General features: G+C 41.5%; 1 non-coding gene across 1 annotated transcript; it reads left to right on the forward strand.

The window, feature by feature from the left end:
• The first annotated feature begins 430 nt into the window (after nt 1–430).
• On the forward strand, nt 431–537 carry LOC111724592. The gene has a single exon (XR_002772862.1). It is a non-coding gene; the product is annotated as a U6 spliceosomal RNA (small nuclear RNA).
• The last annotated feature ends 6,110 nt before the right edge of the window (nt 538–6,647 follow it).

Here is a 6,647-nt window from a genome sequence, read left to right on the forward strand (position 1 = left end):
TGGTTATTTGCCAATCTGATGAGTGAGAAATGGCACCACAGCATTTTTCTCACTAGAAGTGAGATTGAGGGGGTGGGACAGTGGCCATTTCAGGTGGGGCCTGGGGCCCCTCTTGCCAAACCCTCAGACAAGGCAAAAAAAAAATGTTTTTTAATTTTTTTTAAAAAGAAGTGAGGTGGAGCATTTTTTCCCCTTATGTTTTCATATTCTTTTCTTTCTGAACTGTCTGTTCATATCCTTTGTCTGTACTTCTCTTGTGCGTATAGTCTTTTTCTCCTGTTTGGTAGGAGCTTTTTCTATATAAGGGAGATTAGCTTTAGCCTGTGATGTAGGATGTAGTTATTTTCCCATAATATTGTTTTAGGAGTTCTGACCAATGTAACAAGACATGTATTGGGTATGATGTAAAAATATTCAAAAATCAAAAGCAGTGCTTACTTCAGCAGCACATATACTAAAATTGGAACGATACAGAGAAGATTAACATGGCCCTTGCACAAGAATGACACGCAAATTTGTGAAGCGTTTCATATTTAAAAAAATATATATATAATAAATAAAAAGTAATATATCATTATTTGAACATAGTTTATATAGCTAGATCACTTAAAAAATCAACTCATTCACTGAGTTGGTAATGGTATAGGGATAAAAAATAAGTAAAACTAAAAGCAAAAATTGATTAAAATTAATAAAATTAATTGAGTACCTCCAGATAAAGGAAATGAAAAATAGTACTAAGTCCAATAAGAATATATAAGATAGGGTATTTAGGGAGACCTCACCTAATGTGCAGGATGCAAAGGTACATTTCAAAACTATTAAGGAATGAGGATAATTGTGATGGATGTGTTACTTAGTTCGATGTAAGCATTTCACGTCGTATATCAAAGCAGTACACTGAACCCCATAAATGCATCAATGTACAAAGTTATGATTTAATAAAATTTTTAAAAAAGAATATATACAATAAGCTAGGCATAGTAGCTTGCACTTGTAATACCAGCACTTGGGAGGCCTAGGCGGGTGGATTGCCTGAGCTCACAAGTTTGAGACCAGCCTGAGCAAGAACAAGACCCCTGTCTCTAAAAAATAACTAGGTGTGGTAGTGGGCACCTGTAGTCCCAGCTACTTGGAGGACTGAGACAAGAGAATCATGTAAGCTGAAGAGTTTGAGATTGCTGTGAGCTATGATGCCACGGCACTCTACCGAAGGCAATAAAGTGAGACTCTGTCTTACAATCTCAAAAAAAAAAAAAAAAAAAGAAGAAAAAAGAAAAAGAGTATATAAAATAATATACTTTCTGTAAGACCATTTCTTTGGGTTGGTTTGTTTTGTTTGGAGACAGGGTCTCACTGTATTGTCCAGCCTAGTCTGCACTGGCATCATTATAGCTCATAGCACCTCAAATTCTTGGGCTCAAATAATCCTCCAGTCTCAGCCTCCCTAGTAGCTAGAACTACATTTATGCCACCACTCCCAGCTAATTTAAACAAATTTTTGGTAGAGATGGGGTCTCTGTTGCTTCATCTGATCTCTTACTACTGGGCACAAATGATCCTTTTACTTCGCCTTTCCAAAATGCTGGATTACAGGCATGAGCCATCATGCCCTGCAAGACCATTTCTATGGATTAGCAATTAGAAAATATGATGAAAAGGAAACTTTGTTCACAATAACTACAAAAAATAAAGTACCCAGAAATAATTTTGGCAAGGAGAATATGACTTGTGTGAATAAAAATACAGAAGTTTATTCAAGTCTTCTTTATGAGTAGAAACACAGACCAGGTATGGGGGCTCACACTTGTAATACTTGTACTCCGAGAGGCCAAACTGGGAGTATCCCTTGAGTTCAGGAGTTCAAGATCAGCCTGAGCAAGATCAAGACGCTTTCTCTATTTAAATTAAAAAACATAAAAAGACACACTGAAAAAGAAGAATGTCTTAGTCTTCATCATATCAGAAACAGAAAGCACCCACAGCTGAATTCCACTGGGTTCTGATCCCATTTAGTCCCTATGAATAAAGCCTGATGGTGACAGATTCATCTCTTTTGTATTTACCTACATCACCTTATGATTGATTTCATTCATTCTTTATCTAAAGCTTTTTATTTTCTTTTGTTTTTTTTCTCTTTTGTTTTCTTTTTTCTTTTTTGAGATAGAATCTCACTCTGTTGCCCAGGCTAGAGTGCCATGATGTCAGCCTAGCAACAACCTCAAACTCCTAGGCTCAAATGATCCTCCTGCCGCAGCTTCCCAAGTGGCTGGGACTACAGGCACCACCTCACCTGGCTAATTTTTCTAGTTTTAGTACAGATGGGGTCTTGCCCTTGCTCAGGCTGGTCTTGAACTCCTGAACTCAAGCAATCCTCCTGCCTTGGCCTCCCAGAATGCTAGGATTACAGGTGGGAGCCACTGCCCCTGGCCTTATTATTTATTTATGTATTTATTTATTTACTTTTGCGACAGAGTCTTGCTCTATTGCCCAGGCTTGAGTGCAGTGGCATCATCATATCTTATTGAGACCTCTTAAAAAAAAAAAGAAAGAAAGAAAAAGAAAGCTGAGTTCAAGTGATCCTCTGGCCATAGCCTTGCAAAGTGCTGGAATTACAGGTAAACCACTGTTCCAGGCCTGATTTCACTTCTAATTTCTTAACTGTGGAGATTTTTTTTTAAAGAAAACTTTGGTTGGGTAGAGAAAGATCAGAATAATAAGTTGTTCCTACTTTGAATGACATTCTTCCAGTAAAAGAAGAAGGCAGGCTGGGGTGCAAACAGAGCATTGGAAGTGAAATCAGCAAGAATGAGCTAGCTCTGTCTTTGGTCAGTGGACATCTTTTAAATGGTCATGTCTGCATCCCTCCTCCACCCCACCTCAGCCCAGCTTCAAATTATTCAAAACTCAGAATTATTTTGAGGGACAACTGGGCTAGTCTGTGTGAAAGTAATTTTAAAATAATCAAATCTCCTATGTTTGCTTCAGATTGCATTTAAAGTTTTTGTGCTGGCTTGGCGCCTGTGGCTCAAGCGTCTAAGGCATCAGCCACATACACCTGAGCTGGCAGGTTCAAATCCAGCCCAGGCCTGCCAAACAACAATGACAGCTGCAACCAAAAAACAGCCGGGCGTTGTGGCGGGCACCTGTGGTCCCAGCTACTTGGGAGGCTGATGCAGGAGACTCACTTGAACCTAGGAGTTAGAGGTTGCTGCGAACTGTGATGCCACAGCATTCTACCCAGGGGGAAAGCTTGAGGCTCTGTCTCAAAAACAAATAAACAAATAAAGTTTTTGTGCTAATAATGTGGTTAACATAGCGGACTAGGGCTGGGTGTGGTGGCTCATGCCTGTAATCCTGGCACTCTGGAAGGCCAAGCGGCTAGATTGCTTGAGCTCACAGGTTCAAGACCATCCTGAGCAAAAGCGAGACCCCACCCACCCCTGTCTCTACTAAAAATGGAAAAACTGAGGCAAGAGGATTGCTTGAGCCCAAGAGTTGGAGGTTGCTGTGAGCTATGATGCCACAGTGTCACGCCCAGTGACAGCTTGAGATTCTGTCTCAAAAAGAAAAAACAAAAAAGATGGAGACTAAAATGTTGACTTGTAAGTATATTCTCTCCTGTCATTCATTGCCCCACCCGGACTCTGCTCCCTTAACTGGAAGCTACTCATTTCTCCCTGTACATTCTAGGCTTTCTCGCTCCTTGTATTTTGGCATAGTTTTCTGTTTTTTTAGACTCCCAAGTAGCTGGGACTATAGATGCCTGCCTGCCAAAACACCTGGCGAAGTTTTCTATTTTTAGTAAAGACTGGGTCTCGCTCTTGCTCAGGGCTGCTCTGGAAGTCCTAAGCTTAGGCAATCAGCCCGCCTCAGACTCCCAGAGTGCTGGGATGACAGGCGTGAGACCGTACCTGGCCTCAGAGTCCTTCCCTTGATCATCTTAAAGACCACCCCAGAACCTCTCTCACTCCTTGTTCTAGTTTACTGTTTACTTATTTATTCTCTGTCCCACCAGGAGGGCATCACCGTGTCTGTCTTGTTCACTGCTACATCTGCAGAGCCTAGAACACTGCCTGGTACATAGTGAGTAAGCACTGTAAATGTCAGAATGAGTGAATGCTGTATCCTTTCAGTAAATGGCACTCCCTCTGCCTAATTCCTACCAGTCCTTTAAGAGCACCCTAAATGTTACTACTCTTGCACAGCTTTTCCTGGTTTGGTTTCTCCTTTTTATGTCCATATTGCTCTCTATTAATTAGAATATCTTAATTGTTTACATCTCTGCTTCCCCACCCCACTGCCATTTCTTTTTATTTATTTATTTATTATTTAGAAACAGAGTCTCACTTTATCACCCTTGGTAGAGGCTGTGGAGTCATAGCTCACAGCAACCTCCAGCTCTTGAAAAAGAAAAAGATCAACATGAATTTCTTTTTTTGAGACAGAGTCTTCCTATGACAGCCTCAGTAGAGTGCTGTGGTGTCACAGCTCACAGAAACCTCAAATTCGTGGACTTAAGCAATTCTCTTGCCTCAGCCTCCCAAGTAGCTGGGACTACAGGCACCCGCCACAACGCCTGGCTATTTTTTATTGCAGTTTGGCCGGGGCCAGGTTTGAACCTGCCAATAATTTGTAACTAATTGATGGGCACACATGGCACAGACAGAAGTAAAAATCTCGGTATATGGGGCCAGCACCCTACTCACTGTGCCATAGGCACTGCCCCCCCCTTTTTAATTGTAACATGAATAATATCTCTTTATATATATATTTGACAATGGAATAGTATTTTTTAACTCTGCAAGAAAAAGATCAACATGAATTTCTTTTTTTTCTTTTTTTGAGACAGAGTCTTCCTATGACAGCCTCAGTTGAGTGCTATAGCATCACAGCTCACAGCAACCTCAAATTCTTGGACTTAAGCAATTCTCTTGCCTCAGCCTCCCAAGTAGCTGGGACTACAGGTGCCCACCACAACACCTGCTATTTTTTTGGTTGCAGTTGTCATCATTGTTGTTTAGCAGGCCCCAGCTAGTTTGAACCCGCCAGCCTCAATGTATGTGGCTGGCGCCCGAACCACTGAGCTACAGGCACCACCCCCTCCCATTCTTGATTTCCAAAGATTTTTATTTCTGTCTGTGCCTATGTGTGCCCATCAATTAGTTACAAATTATTAGAGACTATGTGTGATGTTTCTTTTTCCATTCCCCAGATACTTCACTTAGGATAATGGTCTCTAATTACATCCAAATTGCTGCAAAAGATTTTAATTCATTTCTTTTTATGGCTGAGTAGTAGTCCAAGGTATATGTAGGCCATGTTTTGTTAATCTGCTCATGATAGGCACTTAGACTGATTCCACATTTTTGCAATTGTGAACTGTGCTGCAGTAAATTTGTTTATTATGTATCGCAAATATTTTCACCAGTCTTTGATTTTGATTATAGTTTTCGTGCCTTTTTACATTGTTGTCATTTTCCTTCTGTGTAGTCAGATATATCTACCTTTTAAAAATTTTTGTCAAGTATACTTTATTTTAGAGGCAGGATCTCACTGTTACTCAGCTGAACTTGAACTCCTGGACTCAAGAGATCCTTTTGCCTCCACTTCTTGAATAGTATGGACAACAGACTCAAGCCATGGAACCTTGGGGAAATCTTTTGGGGCTTCTGAGATTCCCCAATTGCTTGGGTCTCTCTGACCATAAGTTTATATAACTTTTTTTTTACATTTTCTTCCTCTTTTTTTTTTTTTTTTTTGAGACAGAGTCTCACTACATTGCCCTTGGTAGAGTGCCATGGCGTCACAGCTCACAGCAACCTCAGACTCTTGGTCGTAAGTGATTCCTTTGCCTCAGCCTCCCAATAGCACCCACTACATCACCGGGCTATTTTTTTGTTGTGGTTGTCGTTGTTTAGCTGGCCCGGGCCAGGTTCAAACCTGCCAGTCTCAGTGTATGTGGCCGGCACCATAACCACTGTACTATAGGCACCGAGCCTACATTTTCTTCTAATTATATATTATATCCTAAAAAAAAAGCTTTGCCTATAATCTTAGCACCCTGAGAGGCTGAGGCAGGATGATCACTTGAGAGCAGAAGTTCAAGACCAGCCTGAGACATGCCGGGCGTGGTGGTTACAGGCTGGGTCAGGTGCCTCATGCCTGTTTTCCTAGCACTCTGGTGAGGCCAAGGCGGGTGGATAGCTTGAGCTAATGAGTTCCAGACCAGCCTGAGCAAAAGCGAGACCCCTGTCTCTACTAAAAATAGAATAATTAAGGCAAGAGTATCACTTGAGCCCAAGAGTTGGAGGTTGTTGTGAGCTATGACGCCATGACAGTCTACCCAGGGCAATAGCTTGAGACTCTGTCTCAAAAAACAAACAAACAAACAAAAAAAATAGGCTTGGCACCTGTAGCAGAATGGGTACAGTACCAGCCACATACACCAAAGGTGGCGGGTTCAAACCTGGCCTAGGCCAACTAAATAATAAGGACAACTGCAACAAAAAATAGCCAGGTGTTGTGTTGGGAGCCTGTAGTCCCAGCTTCTTGGGAGGCTGAGGCAAGAGAATCACTGTAGCCCAAGAGTTTTCTGTGAGCTGTGATGCAATGGCACTCTACCAAGGGCAACATAGTGAGACTCT

Source organism: Otolemur garnettii, unplaced genomic scaffold (genome assembly GCF_000181295.1).
Source record: "Otolemur garnettii isolate 467f Iridium unplaced genomic scaffold, OtoGar3 scaffold00024, whole genome shotgun sequence".
Taxonomy (NCBI): domain Eukaryota; kingdom Metazoa; phylum Chordata; class Mammalia; order Primates; family Galagidae; genus Otolemur; species Otolemur garnettii.